The sequence below is a fragment of the Melanerpes formicivorus genome, unplaced genomic scaffold, assembly GCF_026170545.1.
Source record: "Melanerpes formicivorus ecotype bairdi unplaced genomic scaffold, bMelFor1.0.p_v2 SCAF_5, whole genome shotgun sequence".
In the NCBI taxonomy this organism is placed as follows: domain Eukaryota; kingdom Metazoa; phylum Chordata; class Aves; order Piciformes; family Picidae; genus Melanerpes; species Melanerpes formicivorus.
In genome coordinates, this window is record NW_027142357.1 from 35,175,266 (window position 1) to 35,201,633 (window position 26,368).

Here is a 26,368-nt window from a genome sequence, read left to right on the forward strand (position 1 = left end):
CACAAACTGATACAGCATTTCTAAAACTCTTTAATCAGTAGTTTGCATTCTTAATTATTTTGAAACTTCTCCATTTGTCAAAACCCACAGTGCATTATATTCATTTGTATTATGCCTGAAGGTTTCAGTGAAGAGTCCATAGTAAGTAGATTAAGTTTTGTTGGAGCCTGGGAAGTTGTGAATCCGTCCTTGTCCTCTGTTGCTTTGTACTTATGTTTTTTCACAAACATAGCTGTCTAACAAAACATGGATTTGGCAAGATGCCTATGGATTGGATTGCTGTGTAAAACCCAAGGTAACTGTGTAGACTGGATAGAATCTATATGTACTTTAAATAAGGCAAGGGGTGAGATTTTAATCTATAAAAGAGGAATTTTACCTGTTCAAAGGAAAAATTTCAATACAGAGCAATATACTCAACAATCAGAAACACAAACCACCATTTTCCAAGCAATAATAGTAACTCTCTGGGGTTCTGTACAAAGCAAACATTCAGGACTGTCCTGTCCTATGCATCTCAGCATTGAGCTTGCAGGACTGAGCAAAGAGTAAGACAGAAGGAAACAAATTCTATTTTATTCTGGTCTCTGTTCTCAATACTGCCCACACAATTTATATTAAACACTCATTAGATAAAAAACAAATAAGCCTCAGAGCAGAGTCTAGACACAGGAGCTTTCCATTGCAGCCAAGCACCTTGAGAACACCAGACGCCACAATGATTTTCATCTCTGTTTGATCTCCTCTTGGCCCCAGGAATACTGAACAGTGACCCACTTTTTAAACATGAAAAATTAGACTGGGCATGAGATTCCTCTTTCCATTTATAGCCTAATACTGGGACTGGTGAAAAAGAAATGGGAAATTACAGTCCTTCAAGTCATTGGCAGCTATATTTGGCAGCAGGTTGTGAACTTCAGAGCATCAGCTCTCTTTAGATGCCATAACCGTCCTAAAGATGGAGAACAATCTCAGATGTGGATACTACTTAACATTTCCCATGGTCTATTTCAAGTCTCCCTGCATTCAGCACACAGCTGAGATACTGTCCTGAATTGTACTTCTATCTTATTTTGGATGTTGCCTTTAATTCCCTTTTTCTTTCTTAACACTTCACTCCTAAACACACATTATGCCTTGTGGAAGTTAGTAAGCCAGTCCTTGTTAGCTATGTTAGCAACAGCGCGTGATATCCAAGGGGGAGAGGCCTGAGCAGACCTGTATGTTGCCCCTGACCTGAAAATTCAAACTGTAATATCTAGTTCTAAGAAGGGATGGACTGCCAGGGGTAAATATTCTCCATCAAAAAGTGTAAGAAAATCAGCAGTTCAGTAGATAGAATATTTGTTGCTATAATTTGACAGCAACAGCCTGTGACCCAGAGCAAAAAAGACATGCTATGTGTATTCTTAAAAGGAGCAAGCAAGGAACTGACATTTTGCAAGATATTGGGACCATTATTGTAGAATGAGTACATTTAGGACAGATGATGACAACTGTAGATGAAAACTGTAATAAAATGCCATATGGCTTTATCAAGGTGGATTGTGGCAGTCTATAGTGTCTCTCTTCAATAAGAGAACTGGGTTTTTTTTCAGACAAGGTCAGTGCACTGTAACTAATCTCTATAGACTAAAACCATGAATTGCTTTCACTGCCTCAAGGGAGATTAATTATTAAAGTGGAAAAAAATGAGATTAAAAGAATAACTGTTAGGTAGGTAAAAAGAAAGTATTACAACTGTTTATACTACTGGAGAGAAAAGGGGGTTCTTTCTGAAATCAGTGCCAGTCCCAGTTTGCTTAGTATTTTAATAATAATATTGGTCCAAGGAGAAGATTGTCCAAGAGGGTGCATGGTACTGAAGCTTCAGGTAACAGAGTAGGAAGGTAAAGCTGATTACTGAGATCAAGTGTTCATGCAAAAAAAGAACTGCACAGCTCTAGGGTGTAGAGTCATAGCAACAGAAAGAAATTCAGCAAGGCAAAGGCCTGCATTGACAAGCAAGCATTTTGTTGCTGGAGTCCAGGTCTTATTCCAGAAAGGAAAACTGAAAGGGGGAAAAAATAAATCTGTATAGTTAATCATAACATAACAATATGGGGCCAAACCAGTTACCTCCAGGGATTACCAGGACTGCTCATGACTAACACTCCCCTGTTTATTTACTTCTAGAAAAGAATCAATATGTACACAAAATTCCTCAGTTTAAGCCCTCAGCTCTAACCCTGTTTAAATTCAAAAGGCATAAACAGTATCAAAGTTTGCAGACTAGTGTACCTGTTGACAAGGATAGGCATGAACTAAAGTCTTGATTTGAAAAACAAACTAGTGTTTCTGTTGGGATGAATTCAAACTTCAGGAATGTCTCAGTTTGAGCCCAGATCTTAAAACTCAGGAACACCGAGATCTGATGCTGGAGTCAAGTGTTGTATCTCTGACATTGTTCCACCTTATAAAATGAGAAGCAACATAAGGTAGGCCATAAAAGACAAGCTGCTCCATTTCTGAAATGTGTGAACAATTTACTTTTTCGATTATGCTTTTGGAAAGACAAGATGACAAGATTCCTCTCCCACCTTTACCTGAGGAACAGGCAAGATGAGTCAGTGAGCAGATAGGGGTCTTGGCAGCTGCTGCATGCAGGCTCTAAACAGCCTGGAAAGATATGTCCACTCCTCACTGAACGTGAAGTTTCCTTCTAACTTCAGTGTCTTTTTGATCCTGTCCTGTGAAAAGCATTTCTGAAGAAACATCTATATATCAGATAGTAATATTGGGACACTTCTCCCTATCTCTAATTTTCTACATATTGTTAATGTTTATGATTTTATGTTTAATTTGTTTATGTAACTTCTGTTATGCTTAACGGAAGAGAGAAGCAGGTTCCAAGCATCCCAGGATAAACAAAAAGTAAGCAGGAGGATTACTGCAGATGCTCAAGGATTTTCCTCTGCTCCTTAAATATATTTACATTAGACAGGTACTACAAGTCACAAATGTAGAACAGAGACTGAAATACCCCACACAGCTGTAGCCAATTTTTTTGCAGGGCAACCCTCTAGGGGAAGTGAGAGGAAGGCAATGACAGTCCAGAAATGGAGACACTACAGTGCCCTTGCCAGTCTTTGGCTTCAGACTATGGACTTTTTAACCACAGTGGAGGTAGAGCTAACAACTACGGACGCGAGAGCTGAAGTACATGCCTGCATTTACCTGAAGTAGTCACTAGATGTCACTGTAAAATGTGTCGAACACAACCGAGCAGAACACAACAGTCTGTAAACATGGTCACCACCATGCAGAGCCTCCCAGCTACGAGAGCAGTCTCAGGAAATCTCAAACTTTAGCTGAAACGGTAAAGACTCTTACAAAATCAGATACCGATTAAAAAGCTTCGGTATTGAACGTGCCGGGCACTGAATGCAGATCTCAGACTTAATGGACTTTAAGCATTCTCTATTCTGTGCATTAATGGCAAACAAAACGATCAAAGGTGGCTTACACGTGCCATACCAATACGTTTGAGTTTCACTCTGCCGCTATAAAATATCTACCTTCGTCCTTTTGCCGAGGTCATCTCATTCGATGCACCACAAAAGCCACTGCTGAAACCTGATCTTTTCAAATAATTAAACTGTGTCTCCTGCTCAGTGGCAGTTACAAAGTAATCATCTGGGTCATGTGCACTTCATGGGAAGTTACAGCAATTAATTAAACATCTTCCCTCTCTGAGAAAGCACTCTGGACAAGCCTCATGCAAAAGTGAAGTTTTAATGCCACCGTGCCTATGGTTCTAGTTACTGCTTTTAACTCTGCATTACTTACTGGAAATTTTGGTTTCTTGATTATGAATGTGATTCCCACAGTACTTCCTTTCCAGCAACAAATGTCTTGTGGGCCTGACCCAACTCAAAAAAAGCATTAATTTCGTTCTTTTCACTTTATAATAAACTAAACAGGAAACTTCTTGTGGTTTTGTTGGTTTGGTTTTCCCATCCAAAGTGAAATAGGCTCAGTTCTTGTGAAAATGCCTTTGTTTCCCCATCTCATCTCAGGTGTGTCATCTACTTCATCATAACAATTGCTGGTTTCTGTGCCTGCTTTTAGCTGTGCAGTTTCCAGCAATTCTCTAAGACTCACAGAATTGTTAGGGATGGAAGGACCTCAAGGATCATCTAGTTCCAACCCCCCTGCTATGGGCAGGGGCACCTCACTGATGTACAGCCAGTTCCAGCATCTGGACTCACTAGTGTCGATATTCCTTCCACAGCAGCGAGAACTGGGGGTTAATCCAGAACCTCATCATACTAAAATCCCCACTGGTCTCAAGATGATTAGGATTTTTCACACTTACATTGCTAGAGAAGAAAGGAAGTAGGGCTTCCATTTCCAGAGTCACCTGTCTAAATTACTAAATAAAATCATCTGCAATAATTTTGGGTTAGTTGTGACTTAGCAGTTCATAGTGAATTTGTTGAATGAATGTTTTTTTGATTCCTGCTCTGTACCTGTACTTGACAGGTCTTATTATGTTATAACATCCACACTTCTTATTTATTTCCATAATTAAGGATCATAAAAAAATATCATCACCTACATAAATTTGAATGTATATTTTCATGATTTGCACTTTATACTCTGGGACTTTAAAATTTAAATGTATGTTTTCCCTGCTCTTTCATAAGTCACTTCACAATACCACTGAAAGAACTTGAGCTTGCAGAAGCTGTGCCAAGCAGAACAGTGGGAAAGGTGGCATTATCACCCTCAAAAAAATGAACTGAATTCATATTGTAGGACCATTTTACCATTGGTGAACTTAAATTCCCAGCGAAGAACAAAAAACCACTAGAAGTCTGCCTGCACGAGGGCTTCAGGGATGATCCCAGAACTTGAAAATATAAAGGGCAGCTCACACAGTATTTCTTTGTTCTTATCTCTGTATTAGATATGCAGCAAATGTTATAAAACTAGATTTTAGAAGGCTTCACAAATACTCTGAATTGCAGACCTTTCTACTGAGTTCAGCAGGCTGTGCCTTTACAATTCATATGCATTGAGGGGTATAGTCTCAAAACTCAATCTACAGGAAGTATATTTGTCTCCACTTCATAACTAGGGAGCTCAGCTACAAGATTGCTGGAGTGCCTAATTTAAGCACCTCGGCTGGCTAGCTTAGTTTTGGTGTCAAGTCTACTTCTCACCACAGATTGTATAGGAAGTCTGACTCTGACAGCTGAGGAAAGCTGACAGACTAAATCGCTTGTTGCTCTTTCAAACTTATTTATCCTAACACCCAATTCAGCCTTATATATTAAGCAGAAAGAATTCTACTCTTCAGAGCTGTACCTCTACAGAAGCCTGTGGAGAGCCAGCTTTAAGACACAGACTATGACTTGTTACCAGCAACCTTTGACAGACTTTCAGGGTTAGTGCAGCAACCTCTATTTGGTTTAGGGGTCATATATTTTCAGCAGAACACTTGATGATGCATAAGTTAGGGAAAAAAAGCCCAGGCTGACAGTTTGGGATCCTAGATTGATTATGCAGTGCATGTTATCAGAAGGAGTGTAAAGAGGAAAGACATAATTGTCCACAAGAGAAAGCTACAGGTTTTAAAACAAAGGCATTATAAAAAATCACTTTTAAGATGTCACTGACCAGCATTTAGCACTCTGGTACTAAATTAAATCAATTCTTTAAATTCAAGTATTCCAAGCTTGAGACACTGGGGAGCAAAAAGAATTTTAAAGAAACCACTAAGCATTTAATGAAAAATCTGAAGAAATAAATGTATGTATGGCTGGGATGATGCAATTGATTTAGTGACAGATTGCAGACTTAAGCAGTACAGCTATATTTCCTTCCAAAGAAGAAACAGAGCCAGTTGAAAAGGAAAGTTTCTCTTACACACAAAGTTTTTGGATGAGTTTGGTTTCTGTAACAAGATTTCAGTCCACTGAGACCAAATCCAAGATTCTTCAAGGATGGAAATCTGGCAGTAACTTTGTTTCAGAAACAATATAAATGACATTTCAGATATGAAATAAGCTATCTGTCCCTGGAGCATTATGTTGCCGACTACTGAGAACTGGGCTTTTAAACTTCCCAGTGCAAATCCTGAGATCTCTGGAAAAACTGCCTGCTTGGATTCTTAGGGTTGCCAAGCCTGAAGATGTTTAGCTGGCAGGTCTGCCTTAGAGCTACTGATCTTGGACATTTTCCTTTTCACTGCCAGTGTTCCAGTAAACTTTGTTTTGATTTGGTGGAATGAAAAACCTTGCTGTATATTGCCACAGTAGCAGAAGAGACAAACAACAGTCCTTAAATATGTCACATTCATTGCTAATGCATGGGAAAATGGATGTGGTGAAATTACTCTGTAAGACAATTATGCCTGATGTGCATTTAAAAGTCAAAGGAACCACTCAAATATTTCCTCTTAATGCCTTGGTGACCAAGATCTTTAATGAAGACACATTACTTTTGTTTAAATCATCAGATAAAGCTTTCCCTTTTGAAATATGAGAGACGACTACCTTTGAATCCTCGAACAATGTGACATGATCATGTATATCCTTGTTATGTAAAATGTAAATACATATAGCCTACCTGATCTAAAATAGCCTTTTGACAGACACAAAAGGATTGACTTCTTTGCAATCATTGGCACATAAACAGCGTTGGAGAAAGTTAGAAGCAGCTTTCAGTGTTACTCTTTGTGGCAGCTGGTTACAAATAAAAGAACATTTTTTCTCGTTGCATGACTAACACAGATAAACTTTCAGGAAATATTCCCAAAGGCAATTTAAAGAGATTTTGCTATTTGCAGAAGACAGTACTACTGTTTAATTTATGAAGTTAATAAAATGATTTCTAAATTATTTAATAGGTAGAGAGTAATCACAAAGTTAATACTTGCCTGCTTTGTTAGTGGTATGAGTCATACACAAGATGAAAGCATTCTGGTCATGAAAAAAACAACTCTAACAATTCCAGTTTAAATAAAAAATAATTACAAAGCAAAAGGACTTAGTTTTACTGTTTTTCAGAGGGGAGTGTGTGTTGTGTTAGGGCAATGGTTTTATTAGGTCTAAACTTTTTACTTTGTTTTTTTCTTTTAACACAGGCATTTTTACATCTCTTATTCTTTATTGTCATAATGTATTGCTAATTTATAGCACTAATGAATGCAAGCACCTTATCTTGGACTTCTGTGAGTTACCATGGTATTACTAGGGCAGAGTGATCTGAGGGCAGGAAGAAATTACTTATGGTTTGAATGTGAATATAAATCCTTGGAAAGAGCCAGTCAGAGAGGGGGAAAAGAAGGAGAGAAACAAAAGATAACTTTAATTCTTTCTCAGTCTAAAGATGAGGCTTTTCAAATCCCCTATAATACACTTTAAAAGAGACTGAAGTTGCTACAAGTCACAGAGCATCTCATCGGTGGGTTCAGCCCTGGTCTGATGCTAGCTGGTAGATAATATCACACCATCTGTGGACATGCAGCGTGCTTGTGTGCACACACAGTGAAGGATTAGGACTAACCACATAAATAATACTCTGTAAGTCTCAAATAGATGGAGAGCTTTGCATTTGTCATTTGACTAGTGTTTGATGTTCTGTTTGTAATGTGCAGAGGTATCATTGAAACTTAACTGCAATCAAACTTCTTGTTTAAAGGTTTACAAAATACATGGGGAATATTAAGAAAAAAACAAACAAAACCAAACCAGTAATAATTGTGTCAAATAGCCAAGAGTCTTGCAATTTAAAAACAAAAAATCAAAGCCATTTTCTTATGTTGTTAAATAGAAAATAATTAATATCTCCTCTTTTTGTCAGCATTTTTAGTTTCCCAATCAAGATAGAAAATGGAATAGAACTTTCCTTTTGTGTCTTGCATGCATATTTTTGATTACCACTGTTATTATCTACAACAATCTATAGCTTCAGGATGTGCAAAAAGATTCTTAGTAAATCCACAGTGAATCACTCAATTTAATGTCTCAGTGCAAAAACAATTACAGTCTAACATTTAGCAAGTACAAGCAAGCAAAGCAGGACAACAAAAATGACTCTCAGAAGCCAAGAGAGACATGTCTCTAAGTGGTGTAGGATCTTCCTTCCAGAAACCATTCTGGCAACTGTGTCTCACTGTAGTACAGCAAGAATCATGGAAAATCAATCATGCAGAGTCAAATCCTCGATTCATACTCATTTCATACAGGTTGTGCACAGAGGGGCAGACACCATTGCCTTTATTTAACCAGTGATCATATGGAATCAAAATTCATTTCAGACTTACCTCTTGGAGCCTCTTTTACTTGTGAGCATTGCTGGTCTGGCAGGACCATGTGATAGAAGAAAAGAAGGGAAATTACACTGTCTCCTCAGGCACATTTGGCATGATACTGCAGAGAACATTCCAGCCTTCAGCTCCATTATGACCAGATTCAGGCTTTGGGAAGACAGACTCTCCTCTTCCCATCTACAGACATGCCCGCCTCCAAGCTCAACCAAACTCACTCCCACCCCAATCCACTACCTCTTCATTCCTCCTAGCAGCCTGCATCAAATGCACACATGTGTTTCTGCTACAACATCACCCAGAAAGTCAGGGTTAAACATGGCAGACCCTCACCTTAGCAATAACAACAGCCATCACTCCCTGTCTCACTGTGGCAGGCAGAGGAGGGCTGGTTTAGCCATGTGAGCTACCTTTGTTCTCTGAACATCTGCTCCCTGTCTCCTCCAGAGAAGCAGTGGTAAGCCAGATGAAAGCTTTGCACAGGCCATGAGCTGAGCCACACTCAGCTAGAAGAATTCCAAGTGCCTCACCTCTGATCCTAGGGACAAAACATCTCAGGAAGCTTGCATCCCACAGCCCAGCAACTTGCTTTGCAACCGTATCGGTGCATATCTCATCTTGTCCCTTCCTTCCCTGGCCTACTGGCACACACCAGAACAGCAGAAGTAGGCTTGTAGATATAAAAGTTGTAAGTCACATTCTTTCTTTCCAACCCATTTTTTCTTGCTTCAGTCAATCTCTTTGTCAGTCACTACAGCAAACTGCATGTACCAACTCTTTATGCAACAAAGACTTCTACATAGCTCTGATGAAGTTGACACTATTGTTGTTTATATGTAAGAGCTAAAAATATATATAAACTTACACCAATGCTTGTTTTCACAAAAGCACTGTAATACGAAGTTGATGTTCAAAGTAGGAATATGGAAAGGGCTGCAGAGCTTGCTTTTCGTGATAGGGGACTGGGTATCACATAATTCCTTTGATCTGTGTCTCCCACAACACACATATGTGCATGCATACATGCTCTGCTCTTACCTTGCTCCTCTTACTGTTAAAAATTTTCCTTTAAAGCTACTACACTTGGATGACTTATAATACACATTGCAGAGGTCAGGGTGACATACATGAAAGCTAAGGAGACATCATGGTTAGTCAGAAGGATCTCACCATGAACATTGCGGAGGATATTAGATTATTTCAGAGTCCAGGCATATTTAGAGAAGACAGCAAGAGAAGCTTTCCTTTAAATAAGTCCACTCATGACAAGAACAACTCTCACAATACCGATCAATCCCTGCTTCTCATGCACAAACACATCTATTGCAAGGAGCAACAAAGCAGGAAGTGGAAGGAAAGGGAATAAATACATTTCCAATGGAAACTTTAGAACATTGAAGTAAAGCACACATACACTAGATGAAATTACTAAAAACTGAAAGCAAAATTATATCCCACACTAACTTCTCAAGGAGAGTTTTGACCCTGAAAAGGGGAGAAACAGGAAGAGATCATCTGGTCCTCTTAGGGACTTGTTGTGCTGGGTAAATGTTGAGATATTATTCAGAGAATACAGTATTCAGAGGCAACCAGGAGCTCCAGGGTGTGCAACCAGTTATTACTTACCCTGAGTTATTCTGAAGGTGTATCAATGTGAGTACAGTGTTTTCTGCCAGCTTTCACCACAGATGTTGCTTGTACTAGGATGTACTAATTTTAGTGACATGCACACTCCCGAAGGGCTTCTGACAGGTGATGAATCCCCAGTGAATGTCACAAAGGCATAACACTCCTCTCCCAATCAAACCTTGTATCAGAGGCTTGATAAGCTGATAAGTGTGTTTTGTAGTATTGCTTTCTAGAAGCTGGTTCTCGAAGCTGGTTCTCAAAGCTTGCATTTTTCAGCTGCCCCTTTGATATTCTGTAATGCCATAGACTGTCTTTGAAGAGCGAATAATAATGGAGAGTTTAAAGAGACTTGTAAAAGTTATGAAGTCATAAAACTCTATTTGATTCGTCCTTTAGTCTGTTTTCTGAAAGTGTGCTGAATTTTAATAGTGAGGTCTTCTGAGCTTTGAATGAAAGATTCTTTTTCCTCTCAAGCCACAGTTTCTGTTGCACTGTCCTCATTGATATTGCATTGCCTTCAGGATGATGTGATGTATATAGGACTTTTTTCCCAAGTCTCTTACCAATAGCGTCTTAGGACATTTGGCCAAAAAATGCATGCCTCCTCTATAGGGTTTCCTTTTCAAATGTATGGTATAAATCAACTCTGGATGGAGCTACAGTCACAGAATCACAGAATCAACCAGCTTGGAATACAGAAGGTATGCCAAAATACACTTCTTCAATAAGAGCTTGTACTTGTTATTCTTTCCTTCCTTGTTCCTGGCAACTCTGTATAGGAGCTTTCCATAAATTGAGTCCATTTCTCTTCCTCTTTTACTAAGGTATCACCATGTTGTGAATTATTGATGCTTCTGCAAAGAAAAAAAGATTCCTTAATCACATTGCAGAGTTTTGAGTTCCACCAGCTCACTAACTCAAAATAAACTACTAAGCATTCTAACTGTCTGCTCAGTGTCTGCATGGTGACATTTATCAGGAGAGAGGCAGACAAGAAATAGTTAGTGATGAAGATTTTTACAGACCAGAATAGTGATGCTGTAATCTTGCTCTTTCCTCCCCTATATCCATCAAGCAAGGTTCCAACCTGTAAGCCCTTTTATAGCCACAGCTAAAACACTAGAAATGCCCCTTAACAAGTGGTAAAATCCAAAACACAAGTATAAGAATTCACTTGAAATCTTAAAACAAAAAACACAAACAAACCAAACCAAAAACCAAACCAAGTGATTTAACTATTCACTGTTGCCAGAACATACAGCAGGAAAGACATCACTTTTACTAAGCTCATTTCTTAAGTCAACAGATGGTCTTGCTACGTTTAGAGCACTTGGAAGTTGTTTGCTCTTATCTTTCGTTACTGAAAAAAACTTTGGAAGTAGTTTCAAAAGATTGTATCCAGAAGGCCTTATGCCAATGCCACTTCAACTAGCATTTCTGATATAGCTGAAAACAACTTTTACAGTTGTCTGTGGATATAAATGTCACAGGACATTTGTAAGTACACATGAGCCAAATTAGAAACAACAGAAGAAAGTCTGATGTTATCAGCCCAGTATATTTCATGCAGTCAGACAGTGACAGCAGCCCATAGATGCTGAGGCCAGAGATGCTTTGATAAATAGAACAATTTGCAGCATTGTATGAGCCATCAACATAGCTAGAGGCATGTGGTTATGCCTCTTCCTGAAAAAAACAAAAAGTGAAAAGCACAAAATACCTTCATATCTCCAAGAACTGATTAACAACTGCCAGCTATGTATCATATGAGTGGAAGCAAGAGCTCTATAAAAGGGAGCATACAGAGGTACTATGACACTTCAGTAACTAATATCATGCCTTTGATATCAACCATCTTTGTGTCTTGTTTTAAGAAAACAAAACCCCCACATCTTTTCCTTGTTGAGTGCTTGTGATGCCATCAAACACCTGATAACACAAATGATCACTATTTAATACTTCTCCCTATCCTGGTCACATCCACCCATATCTAATAATCAATTAATCATTCACATCATTGCAATTCATGGCAAAGATTGGGAATAGGTAGGCATACACATACTAAAATGGAATAACCACTATTTCATCCATGCACTCTCGATTTCCTTCCTCCATTTATGCATAATAACAGAATTTGCAGATGACAGCAGCAAAACTTTTCTCCAGGGATTTATTTATATTACTATATGTCTTGGATTAGAGTTTGCATTTTCTCATGTAATAAGTACCCTAGAGAAACCCCTAAGTGCAGCAATCAAGAGAGGAGTGAGTTTTCCTGCCCAATAATCCCTGCTTCCCAAGACATTCAGCAGGAGTGCATTAATGCCACACTCCTGTGAACCACATTCATCCTTCTCTAGCCTCCACTTCTACTGACAGAGGACAGAGGGACCACAGCCTTGCTTACTCAAATGTAAATAATTAATTTACCTGAGCCATGCCCACAGACTGGTGAAAGGGAGGACACAACTTCTGTGTTTTAGTAGTGTTGGTATTTTCAAATTGAGCCAAAGCTATTGTCAAAGGCTGCCAACAGAATGAGAGGGTGAGTGAAAGACTGGATTATTTATTGATGTGCCTTTCCTGTGCAAAAGGTGAGGTAAAGCTGAGATAGTGGTCTACTTCTTTGCAATTTTTCCTGTATTAATTAGTATAAATAGCATGTACTCTCAGTGGTGCCCTATGCTTCTTACATGGATCATTGATCATCCATTGTCATGTCTTCTAAATTACCAGTCCCTAGTGCCTAAGCTGAAAAATAAGGTACTTGTAACAGCAGCTGAAAGGAATAATAGCTAGCAACCAAACCCAGAGCTTTTCCCTCCTTTCATTCTTATTTTTCCCTGTCCTTTTAACATCCAGCAGACCACAAAATGAATAACAAGGTTTAAATTATTTAGCTGCCAAATTATGTCAGTGGGTGTTCTTAGCAGAATATCCATGCAAATCTTTGAGAAAGCAGGATATGAGAAGGTGAATCAAGCTCTGTAGGGTCACTGCATAGCTGACACTCACTGTAGTAGCTGCTCCCTGGCACTGGAAAGATTCAGAGAAAAAAAAAAGAAAACCCATATACATGAATGCTAAATATTGACCTAAACCAAAGACAATAGATGTGGATTTTGATTGTCTAACAAATCTGACCTAACAGGAATTGGAATTCTGCAGATGAGATACCTGAAAACTCCCATCATGATCGCACCTCCCCATCCTTTGAGGTACATTTTGTTTAGTTCCTGTAAAATTAAGATGTGCTTCACTAACGGGACATATGAAATGCTAAAGCATAGGAACTAAAATTCCAAAGATACCATTATGTCTTCAGAAACCTTAAACTGTGTTTTCAAAATGCTCATTGTTATGGTGCTTCTTTGTTGCACACATTTTCTCATTAGATGGAAAGGTAAGAGGACACCCCAACTCCCACCCCCTGTGTTTCACCTGTGCAATGCATTGCACAATGAAATATTTATCTCCAAATGGATATTCCAGGCTTTATTGCTACATGAATAATAAATGTAACTTGAGTTAGAGCCTCCCAAAGACCTATTTACAAGTCAATTTTTTGTCTGTTCAGCATTGTGCTTCCTCACTACACTGATAATGTTTTCTTACTTTCCAATAAAGATTTTATTTTAAATAACCTTACTGGTCTATGTATCTGTTAACTGTTCCTTCTTCCCTTATCTAACATATAACCTTTTGTTTCAATTAAACTACTTGTTTTAAGAAAACATAAAATCAAAAATTCTCTCCCTTGACTCAAGTTGCTATTAGCAGCTTTGCCTAATGAGCAAGTTACCCTAGTGGATGAGACATCCAGATGATCGACCGCAAAAGTATTTGCTGGGATCATAGGGGATTGCTTGGTGGGGAAAACCAACAGATGAAAAAAATGTAGATTCTTGTGACAAGCACCTACAAAGACAATGCCTTCTATGTTCCTCAGATACGTGCTCCACCTTTTACAAACCACTTTAGACACTGGACTGTGCTTCCACTCAGATCATCTTAACATTCTATTAAAAATCTACCTTGCTTAATTTTTTAGAGAGAGGATAAAGAACTGAGACCAAATTTGCTTGCCTAGTCACTCAAAAGTTTTCCTGGATTCTTCTATGTAACTGAAGATAATTTCTAAGGATATTCAATGTGCTGCTTGACTAAGACCTTGTGGAGAAGGTCCGTGCCACCGGCAGCGCACCAGTTATCCCCCCACAATCCACAAGAACTTACACGGTCTCCCCGGCAACATCACTTGAGCCCCCAATTGCCAAACCCAAACCGACGCCCAGAACTAAATTTAAGCTCTCCATCCTTTGCAATCGATCTGCAGAGTGGGCACAACAGCCAGCCCCACGTTGGTGCGCCAAAATGTAATGGGTTGGGGCAGACCCCCTCCCCACCACACACAGAAATAACGACTCAGACAAACAGATTGCAAAAGTGATGGAAAGTTTAAATAGAACAGTGAGTGCGTGCAGAGAGCTAGAAACACAGTGACAAGAGGAAACCCCAAAACAGACCCAGAGAGATCCCATCCCCACCTGAGGGTGCACCCAAACCCCCAGGGCTCCTCCTTCCCCCCCCCCACTGCTAGGCTAGTCTCAGCTGGCCAGATCTGAGACTGCCCATCCCCCTGTGGCCTTGGGCCTAACCAGGCCCATGCCCGGGAGATCTCTCCCCCAGTTACCGGGTGGTGAGGAGGAAGGAAAGAGGAAGTGCCAGACCCCACCGTAAAACTTATAGTGGTGCAAGGGATCATGGTAGGAAATAACCTAATTTCCTGTGTCCACCCACTGGGCTGGACTTCTGGACACAGGAAACACCCCTGTAGCAGAGGACACCCAGCCCACACTACGACAGACCTTAGCCCAGACATTCTGTCAGTTCTGGAACACTCTCTCATGCTAAGAGTGCCTTACCATCCACTGCTCTCTAGAAGGCATTCAGTAAAAATAACTGAACCTAGTAAGTGGTAAGTCATGGGTATCTGTGTTTAGTCATCTTGGATTTTTAGGAGCTTTTAGGTTAATCCTCTCTATATATTTAAGAGGCTATTGCTTTGGGAACATTAGTAGGCAGGGGAACTACAGGGAAGAGTCTACTACTTAAAAAGGAAAAAGAAAAAAAGTTCCTCAGTCACTGTGCACTTTCTAAGACGGACTGCACCTTCCTAGGAAAAGCCTGACTAAAACACTAAATGGAAAAGCTGCAGTTGCCTTCTTAGTTATATGAGCTTTGCATATCCCATTGTGTATCTCAAACTCTTCCAGAGTCAAAATGTCCAATGGGTCAAAAAAAGGGAAAAAAATTTAAAGGAAATTACATTTTACTTAAGCCTGATGATTAGGCTAAAAGCTTCCAAATGCTATGTACTAAAGATAAGGCATGCTTCCCAACAGGGGAAATTTTGAGTTATAACCATCACAACTGTCATTTCTGAGTCTTCTAAGTGATGAGTGGTTTCATTACAGACAATGCTGACAGCATGACAGCTCTCTGTGAGCCAGTACAAATACCTGCCATACAGCCAATACAATGTGCTTACCTGCTTCTGGCAGCCAAAAGAAACCATCAATACATATGGCAAGATAGTCCATAGAATGGACTTCCTAAATTAACAAATTCAGCCCCTGCTATCAGCCAGCTGTGTCACAAGATCCCCTTCATAAGCTGATTAAAGACCATCCCCAAAACTAGCTAGGGAGAGAGGGATTTTTACTCCTGTTACTTTTCCTGGAAGGACATTGCAGAACTTTTGACACTTGACAGACATTTGACACTTAGAAACTTCTGGTTTCCCGCCTAAATGTAATTATGACTCAATTTGTTCCTAAATGAGATTTTCCTTTGGGGTAGATGATTGGTTTTTGTCTCTGCTGTTTTCAACCAATACAACCGTATTGAGCTGTATGCAGGAACTGCATTTCCTCTAAGCCATTGCTTTGTTAACCTAAACAAACCAAGTTATGTTATTCCTTCTTTCTTAGGATAAAAAGACTTCACCATAGACTGTTTGTCTCAAAGGGAAGTACCTGTACATAGTGAGAACAGTATATACTATTGCATCTGGATCTTATAGGATGGAACCTTGTCTCCTCATCTCTACCCACCCAGCTCATCAGAGATTTCTTTTCATGGCTGCATCACAGTCGGGTTTGTCATACTGTTAATAAGATTTGAGTCTTCTCTGCTACTGGCATTTTGAACAGATAATCTCCCAGTTGATAGCAAAACTTATCTTCCTAAATTAGGACTTTGCATTTTATATCACTAAATTAAAATCCATTTCTACAAGTGAGGTGGTTTAGCTCTTCTCAAACATTTGCAAGTCCCTTTGTGGAATTCAGCCTTTTCCATCTTTGGGGCACCATTTTAGTCCTTAGCAAAAATACAAAACACAAACTTACTCACTCAACTGAGAAGCTTCATTATTATTCATTCTCCTTTCAACACAGCCTCCTATTGAAATTAATTGCAGTGCTTTAGGCCATTCCACAGGTCTGTTTATAATTCTTACACTAATACGTATTATTAAATTACCTATCAGGTAAATTTATGTAAATATATCATGCTCAGTCCCAAGCCTCTTCCCGGTCTGCAACTATGGTGTTCATATACTTTTCTTACAATTAGATGCTATTGGCTTTTGCAGGCGACACTAACAGTACCTAAACCACCAAAATAGTGATTTTTCTGCACATTAATATAATTTCTTAAAAAGTTCTTCTGGTAAATAACGCAGTAATAAAGTCAAGAGCTTCTAAGGTTTTTCCATGGTAGACTATCCATACAGATATTTCCACACAGTAAAGTGAGACTGAAATGTTGCAGTAAGTGCCCTCCTTTTCTTCCCCAGACATTTTCTTCCCCGTTCTCATCCCTTCTGTCTTGTGGTGGTTGACTCAAGCCAGCAGCTGTACCACACAGCAGCTGTATCACACAGCTGCTTACTGACAGCAGCATAGGGGAGATATTATGGAAGTTGGAACTTGCATCAGTGTCATCTTTAAGTGTAACTGCTTCTGTAGGAGAACTCTAGAACTAGACTAATTTTAAAAATAAAATTAACACGGTAATAGTCCAGCTCAGTTCAGGCTCTTCACTTTCTTCATAGGAACTACTGGTTTGTGTTTAAAGGTCATCAACATACAATAGTTGCTGGAGTATTCATGCTCTGCTTTACAAACCCCATCCATTCACCTTTTTCCCCACCATACTCTCCAGGTATATTTTCTTCATCATGTCCCACTCAGAAACACTCCCTTGTCCCTGTCACCTTGGCCCAGTGACTAATCTGCCTCAAGGAGTCAATGAACCAGTTTATGGCAGGGAATTCCTCCCTGCAAAATGAAGACTGCTATTGCAACCAAGTATCTGTCTTGTTACAGAATGTGTCACAAAGGGATCCAAGGTCCAAGAGAAAGGTATGAAACTGGAGTGCTAGTGCATAAAGGTAAATTATTTGCTGAGGTGTAAAGAACCTGTTTTGTGTTCTCCACTAGTCTACTTTCATAAAAGTATTTTGTCTCACTATTGTCCCAAAGGCATAAATATACATAAATGATCTGGGATTTGCATGTGTTTAAGTGTATGGATGACTTTTGCTGATGGGTACATCTGACTGGGATAAGCTCTCAGTATAGAATCTGACTGTATCAAATTTAGGCATGTTCTTAAAGACACTTTCAGTGTATGTAGTCAAAAAATATAGAAACCATTCACAGCATTCAGATTTGTAAATACAAATTGTGAAAATTTCATTGACAATTTGGACCACCTCTGTTTTTAATTGGACTTTAAATTGGTTTGTACTTCTTGGTTTTTCCTCTGGTATTGTATTTATAAAAATACTTCACAGCATATCTACAACATTTAATGCTACATATTCCAACAGCACATTCACTCATTCTTTAATAAATAATACTTGATGGTTTACAGAGGTCTGAACTGCACATACATCCATAATACAAGAAAGCACTAAACCAGTGTATTTGTTGAGATAATGAGGCAGGAAAAACAAGCAAAAAAGACACCACTGCTGTAGCTGATTTTACTTTTAAAGCAGTCCATTAGATGTCTGTTGGCAAATTACTTACACAGTTATTTAAGCCAACGGACAGCTCAGGGAATTGTTTCTCTAGCTTCTAATAGAACTCTAAATTTCTTTATTTGACTTCTTTTATTGCCATTGGTTGCATCAGGCATTTGGAAACAAGTTAAAGAAAACCTAACAACAAAAAAGCAGCTTTTTGTCACTGAGGTCAGAGAACAGAAAGCTATGCTGAGAGATCAAACCTAGCACAATGAAGAAGGCGTATCTGGCAAGGAAAGCAGGACCCATTCTTTTTTCCCAGGGCAATACCATTTTCCTATGTGAATATATACAAAGAGCTCAAATTATTCAGGCAAACATTTCCATTAGGGTCAACGGGAGTGCAGCGAGCAGGATGTGCAATAGCATTTCCTTGAAATCAGCAGGGACAAGGAACTCTGTTGTGCTAGATAGAGTTTATACACACTGAAAGGTCTGTTGGGCTTTTACTGTCTAAACTATAAAAAACGAAGAGGAACAGAAAAAGAGAGCCACAGTGCAATTAATACCTTGATGTACCTTCAAGTATACAAATGTTAGTGTCTCATTGCACAAATGTTTAAATTTTGCTGGACCAGAGCCAAACTGACTTGACAAAGGTCACATACATAATTTCTGTGGGAGAGCTCAGCATCAAATTTCGCTGTTCTAAAATCCAGGGTACATCACTATTCAGCCCCAGACAATCCTGTTATGTTAAATCCAGACAATAACATGCTATGCACATTTAGTTCTGTAACAGCAATCTTACTGTATCTTTACAAAGTGGGGGAAAAAAATAGGATTAAGAATAATCATTTCAATAAGACCTAAAAATACATGAAAGGATTTTTTTTGCTGGTTGTTAATTCTAATGCTGGTAAAAACTCTAGAAAGAATAAAAGTGATCAGGTCAGACTCCTCAATGACACCTGCTATGTCGCCAAAGCATTTATATTGTGTAAAATCAGTAATTTAAAAATAAGTATTGTAAAAACTGTCTCATCTACTATCATTTTAAATGTACTTAGTATCTTAGTATCATAGTATCATTCAGGGTTGGAAGGGACCACAACGATCATCTAGTTCCAACCCCCCTGCCATGGGCAGGGACACCCCACACTACATCAGGCTGGCCGCAGCCTCATCCAGCCTGGGCTTAAACACCTCCAGGGACAGGGCCTCGACCACCTCCCTGGACAACACATTCCAGGGTTTCACCACTCTCATGGGAAAGAACTTCCTCCTCACATCTAGCCTGTATCTCCCCACCTCCACCTTCATTCCATTCGCCCTAGTCCTATCACTACCTGAGATCCTAGGAAGTCCCTCCCCAGCCTTCCTGTAGGCCCCCTTCAGATACTGGAAGGCCACAATTAGGTCACCTCGGAGCCTTCTCTTCTGCAGACTGAACAGCCCCAACTCCTTCAGTCTGTCCTCACAGGAGAGGTGCTCCAGCCCTCTGATCATCCTTGTGGCCCTTCTCTGGACACGTTCCAGCACCTCCACATCCCCCCTGTAATAGGGGCTCCAGAACTGGACACAGTACTCCAGGTGGGGTCTCACCAGGGCTGAGTAGAGGGGGAGGATCACCTCCCTCGACCTGCTAGCCACACTTCTCCTGATGCAGCCCAGGATCTGATTGGCTTTGCGGGCTGCAAGTGCACACTGAGAGCTCATGTTGAGCTTCTTGTCCACCAGTACCCCCAAGTCTCTCTCCTCAGGGCTGCTTTCCAGCCAGTTACTGCCCAGCCTGTATTTGTGCCTGGGATTGCCTCGACCCAGATGCAGGACCCTGCACTTGCTCTTATTGAACTTCATGAGGTTGGCTTGTGCCCACCTCTCCAGCCTGTCCAGGTCCCTCTGGATGGCCTCCCTTCCCTCCAGCGTGTCTGCTGCACCACACAGCTTGGTGTCATCAGCAAACTTGCTGAGGGTGCACTCAATGCCACTGTCCATGTCACCCACAAAGATGTTGAACAAGACAGGTCCCAGGACTGATCCCTGAGGGCCTCCGCTTGTCACTGGCCTCCACTGGGACATGGACCCATTGGCAGCCACTCTTTGGGTGCAAGTAATATGACGATATTCTCTATGACAGAACAGGGATTTTTTTTTTTGGTCTCAATCAAGGTAAATATCTGCTAGAACAAATTAAAATCAAATACCCCTCTGAAGCAGTGTTTTCAGTACATAGTCTTTCCAGAACAGGTGGTTCCATGTGACATTTATGGAATCTCTGAAGTCACGGTTGGACAACAGGACAAAGCATGAACTGTCTGACTGAAGCAACTACAATGCAAAAAGAAATAGCAGACTGTCACATCAAACAGGAGGAATCTGATGGCAACCTCTTGTGACAAATTAGAACTTTTTTGGTTTGTGAAAGGTGGATAGCAAAGCAATGCCCTAAATAAGATTTGCTATTCATTTCTCCTCAAATCACGTAGCTGGCAGGAATTACCAGTCCTTACGGAATACGGTACCTGAAGCTGGATTTATTTTGTTCAATTTATAACAAAAATGGAACATTTCAAAAGTAAAAGCAGCTACAACAGTGACGTCTTTCGTTTTGTTGAATTTGCTGTTTTAAATACCAGAGCTGAATTCAACTTAGATCTCCAAGTAAGAAATGACACACGGAATCTTTTCCTTTTTGTTAGAGAAGGAATGCTATTGTACAAAATGCATTTTGCTATCCAGGCAGTACAATACAGTTAATGCAAATCCCATAAAGCCCTTGTAAACCTCTGTTCTAGGAAATGACAGGACCTTTCAGTACTTAACATCTCACAGCACTCAACTCTTCCAACAGACATCTGTGCATACATTCACGCAATTACATTCTAATTACAAAGACTCTTAACAGAGAAAATCAGCCATACCCACCAGACACCACCTACATGTCCAACTTCCATATCTATATACATGCATTTGTCTCAGGAAATGTCTATCAGTTTTCCTGGATTATAAATAGTTTTTTCATGAAGTACTAAGACATTTTTACCACTTCACATAATAGCAGCTAATCTGTGAACTACTCCAACCCCAAATAGTGTTCCAGTTTAAGTTTCCCTGAAAGAGCTGCCTTATCTTTATTTCATATAGCCCTGCTGAGTAACTAAAAATAAATAACTGAACTCTAGTGGTTATGGTAAATTGTTCTACATAGATTGCTGGCTGCCAGGTATTGCTTCCCTTCCATCATGGTGGCTCACTGCATCCTGACAACTGAAAACTGTTCGTTTAGAAATCTCTTTCCACATGCCTTAGTCTTCACTCAGCAATAGCTTAATTTTTTATCTTTTCAGTATAGATACTGACAGGTCACATACATCAGAACATAAAGAGTTGTCATGGCAGATCAAACTACTGGTCCATCAAGTCTTTACTATATCTCAGAGGAAGGTGCAAACCCTCATAATGCAATAAGCAATTATGCAGTGGTACCCATAAGGGCAATATTTCTTTTCTAGTTTGACAATCAGCTAATACCCCAAAGCAAAAGATGCTATTATCCTTTAAATAGTTTCCTATGCTGTGCATGACAGACTCTCTTCCCTTATGATTGATATTCAACAGGACACTGTCGCAGCTAATAGACTCAAATCTAATTTGGCCAAAGAAGAAACAGACTAGAAACTTAGGTTACCAATTAAACTGATTTTCAAAATGAAACCTGAAACAGAGACAAAAAAAAATGCATTCTGAGACTTGAACTTTGTTCAAGTTTTATATGCAACCTGTCCAATAACTTTGGATTCACACATGACTAATAAGGTAAACAAATTTTAAGATCATATTAAGAGCCATTTAGAACAGCCATGGAGTCCATGACCTGTATCATAGTATTATAGTATCATAGTATCATTCAGAGTTGGAAGGGACCACAAGGATCATCTAGTTCCAACCCCCCTGCCATGGGCAGGGACACCCCACACTACATCAGGCTGCCCAGAGCCTCGTCCAGCCTGGTCTTAAACACCTCCAGGGACGGGGCCTCGACCACCTCCCTGGACAACCCATTCCAGGGCTTCACCACTCTCATGGTGAAGAACCTCCTCCTCACATCTAGCCTGAATCTCCCCACCTCCAGCTTCATTCCATTCCCCCTAGTCCTATCACTACCTGAGATCCTGAGAAGTCCTTCCCCAGCCCTCCTGTAGGCCCCCTTCAGATACTGGATACTCGCGACCCGTGGTTTACAATACCAGTGCTCTCCCAGTATGTACCTGCTCTCCCATCGTAACAACTGAATACTGGCCTTTAACAGCACCAATTGCTCACATGAAGATACTGCTTTAATTCATGTTTCCAGTGGTATTTGGCATGTCATCTCCTTTGAAAAGGCCTGTCCAAAAGAGTAGCAGTAGCCCACAATCTCATTATCCTGATATTCTAGCATTTCGGGACCTATTGCTGAACAAATGGACAAACTTGGAATAACTCAAATTTATGTAATTTCCAGTCTACTTTGTAATTATTTTCCATAATTTATAGCAGATTATGCAGAATGTTCCACAGAGATCAGCAAACCATCTGAACTCTCTCTAGCTCTGATAAAAATAATTGAGGTATCAGATGACTGAGTTCAGATTTCCTTTCTGTTAATGGGTAGTCATATTTCCATTTGTTAGAACCCTTATTTTTATCCAAAATCTGGCATCTCCTCCCTTGAAACGAGGCAGATATTAATCCCTGGTGGCATTTGAACTTAATCAGTGGAAAGAAAGAGCCAAAGAAGTAGAAATAAGAAAGAATACACAGACAGCATTTAAGAAAAAGTAAGTTGTATAAAAAAAATTATTACAAAGGAAAAATAAGTATGTTTTCAGGACAAGTTAGAAACCTGATGAAGGTCATTAGTTTTGTATTTTACAAGACAGGGTAGTTCTCATAATATTTGAAAGATCAAAACATACCAGAGAAGAATTTTTTCTGAGTTCTGCAAATGGAAAAAAAATGGAAGCAATTACATAAAACTGAAAATGAAGGCATTAATGAGGTAACAGCAAAGAAAGAGCTGTTAGTTTCCAAAACAGAAGTTAAATGTTATATGTTTGATAATAAAGTATAAGAAATTGGAAAGTTCTTAAAATCACATAAAACAACATGAGTGTGGGCGAAGGAGATTCTACATTTCATAGTTTCATAGTTTCATTCAGGGTTGGAAGGGACCACAAGGATCATCTAGTTCCAACCCCCCTGCCATGGGCAGGGACACCCTACACTAGATCAGGCTGGCCAGAGCCTCATCCAGCCTGCTCTTAAACTCCCCCAGGGATGGGGCCTCGACCACCTCCCTGGACAACACATTCCAGGGTTTCACCACTCTCATGGTGAAGAACCTCCTCCTCACATCTAGCACATTTGTAGCAGGATAGATATGCTCAGATTGGTCTTCTCTGTTTAGAACTGTTTTAAGTTTGAGCATGACAGTAATAGAACAGGAGAATGAAATGTTTCAGACTTTTTTTTTGTAAGTACATACAAATTTGTACATTTACGGTTAATTACCATGAAAGTAAATGCAAAATAAGCATTTTAAATAACAATGTGCATTGAGTTATGTGCAGTACACCTAAAAGGGAAGTGCCCACAGGCTTCTAAGCTTACAGGAGTCAATACTGTTTGTCCAGTTTGCTGTTAGTCTCTATTTTAGCAGCTGTTTTCACACCAGACATTTTCACCAGAGAGGGTTGCTTGTGATACTTTCAGTGATATAAAAATCTAGGAATGTTGATATAAAAGAGACAACTAAAGGTTGTCTGTCTGTTTTCAGAAGCATATTTACCACACAAGGCAAATCTAGAGCTCCCCAGAAAAATGTCAAAGACCTACCAATTGATCTCAGAGAGACCAAGCCTATGGGCTAGAACTGTGGTCACTTTACAAGTTCTTTCTGAATGAAGAGCAGTTGGAACCTTGTTTTACATCTGCTGTAATTCTTTGCGGTTGCCCCTATCTGAGCTGACAGAATGGGTTTGCTAATTAATACACTATTGATGCTATCCTTGCTTTTCAACCATGGCTTCAGCAGGCAAGAGTAAGATGAAGTTAATATTTCATCTACCCAATCTGACAGACTGAGGTAACTTGACCTGCACTACTTTGAGGCAATGACTAACAGTAAATTAGCCAGCATATGATAAATACCTTCTTTCCTGCTAGCATCCTGTATCTCATTGATCTACCTCCCTGCAATATACATTAAAAGATGACATTTCTGTAAACACTGACACTCTTGATTGAATATTTGTCTTTGTCACTTGTCAATAGCTCTAGCTCTTAATGACTGAAAAAAAGCAAGTATTCAACAGGCATGTCTTAAACTACCTACTACTTTCCTAAACTACACAGGTAACTTAAAAATATATGACTATATACAGCAAATTAATGGCAATCCATTGCCAACCTTAGACAGACGCATTCTACCGATTACTAAGATCTGAGTGACTCCTTCTAGAGCCTCTACTGTGTGCAAAGGTGAGGCTGCAAAGGGTCAGTAAGTTATAACATGAAACCTTCAGTCACACCTCTGTAAGCTGGGCCAATGGAGTCTATATCAAAAGGCTTTGTCCAGTGATCCTTCTCTAGTAACAACTTATGAAAAATACTTGGAAGCCTGACACTGAAATAGTATCTCAGCTATAAATGTGGTCACTATGCACTTCCAAACATTGGATAAACCACCAAATATTTCTTTGTATCTCATGCTTGTTAGGCATCTATATCTAAGTGTGGTGGTTTAGGTTATGTCTTTAAAATTTAGTTACAGACTTTGAGCAGAAAAGTAGAAAAAAGTGGGTAAATATCTGGAATAAGAGAAGCTGTACCATAACAATTCTTCCCTTTTCTCTTCTCTTCTGATCTCAGCTCACTTGCTTCACTCGGGAGAGGTAATCTGCTTATTGGCTGGCTTTCACCAAGTCTAACCCATGGCTTTTCTTTCTCCACTCCTCTCTCTCTTGGACAGGGGGTGGAGGGGTGGTGGTACAGCTTTCCTGGTCTCTTGACCGTGGGGGGGGTTCGTATTGTTTGCTAATTGTAAATATCTGTATAATATTGTAAATACTGTATATTTTGTACATATTCATTGCATTCCATTGTGGAGCGTAGACTTTGCTTGTAAATACAGCTTCATTTGCTTCTAACCAAGTTGGTCTGGCAAAGATAATGTTGGGGGGAAATTTCAACCCACCACACTAAGGAGATACAATTGCCTATGGGAAATGTATTCTAGAATGTCTAATGAAACCAGAGAGGAAAGTCATTTGAATCCAGAGACCTACTTAAGAATACATTAAAATTTCAGACTTTGAGCTCTACCAGAAAACTCAAAAGCTTGAGCATCTGCTTAATATTAGGATGTATCTCCAGGGATAATCAAGTATGTCTAAATGCTTCCTATCCACAGGAATTGTTATAGGTCATAGACTGAAGTGACATGAGAACTGGATTTGGAGATTGTCCTCTTGAATACTGCTTCAGATGTTAATTGTGTTATAATGATTGCAAAGAACAATGAAAACAAAACAAAACAAACAAACAACCCACACACACACCTAGTTACTTCAGTGTTTGCACAGAACATGTGAATTCCAGAAGAAAAAGTATTTGCCCATAGTCTAGCAAACCTTTCATAGCAAAATAACATTGATTAAACTGGATAAGCTGCTGTAAGTTCATTGCATCATATTCCACATTTGGTCACAGTTCCTTTCTAGCTGCTGTTCAAGTTGGTTACTGTCACATTTACAAAGCCTCGACTAGCCTGGGATCTTAGTACATTAGAAAGTGAATTCCTTAAGCTTCACTGTATAATTTTCCACTGATGACTGGTTTTATTGGCCATCTACAATAAAGAACTTCTTCCAAAGGTGGCAGATACCAATAACAGTGGAAGTGATGGCAGAAGACAGAACATAGAAGGAAACTGAATTTCTGAAATGACTTAATAGAGGGTAAAGACAAAGAAAAGAAGAGTTTTTAAAAACTTTGTTATTTTCATAGTAATTCCAGTCCTTGGAAGTAGTCAGTATTCATTATTTAAATCAAGACTTGCCTGAATTCATGTGTGTTGATCAACACTCCCTGCTGAGACTCTTTCTGTTAATATTTCTGATTTGATAAGAGAGAGATGCAGTTCCTCTTGTGATACTGAAGATTTTGAATTTTACAGCTGCAGAAAGCAAATATCCAGCTTTGACTTTCAAATGTGCCTCACAATCTCTGTACATTGCCAGAGGGGAGATCTGGGTGAAGTGATAAAGGTGTATTGTTATTATTCACATTTGCAGGTTTAAGTTGGTTGTTACTGCCTTTTTTATTTTTTTTGTTATAAA

General features: G+C 39.5%; 1 protein-coding gene across 1 annotated transcript in view; it reads right to left on the reverse strand.

Moving 5' to 3' along the window:
- NCKAP5 (NCK associated protein 5) overlaps positions 1-26,368 on the reverse strand; it is a 531,557-nt gene that overhangs the window by 496,145 nt on the left and 9,044 nt on the right. The window contains exon 2 of the mRNA XM_068139093.1: positions 9,944-10,800. The gene's annotated coding sequence lies outside the window, so the exon portion shown is untranslated. The remainder of the gene's footprint in view (positions 1-9,943; positions 10,801-26,368) is intronic.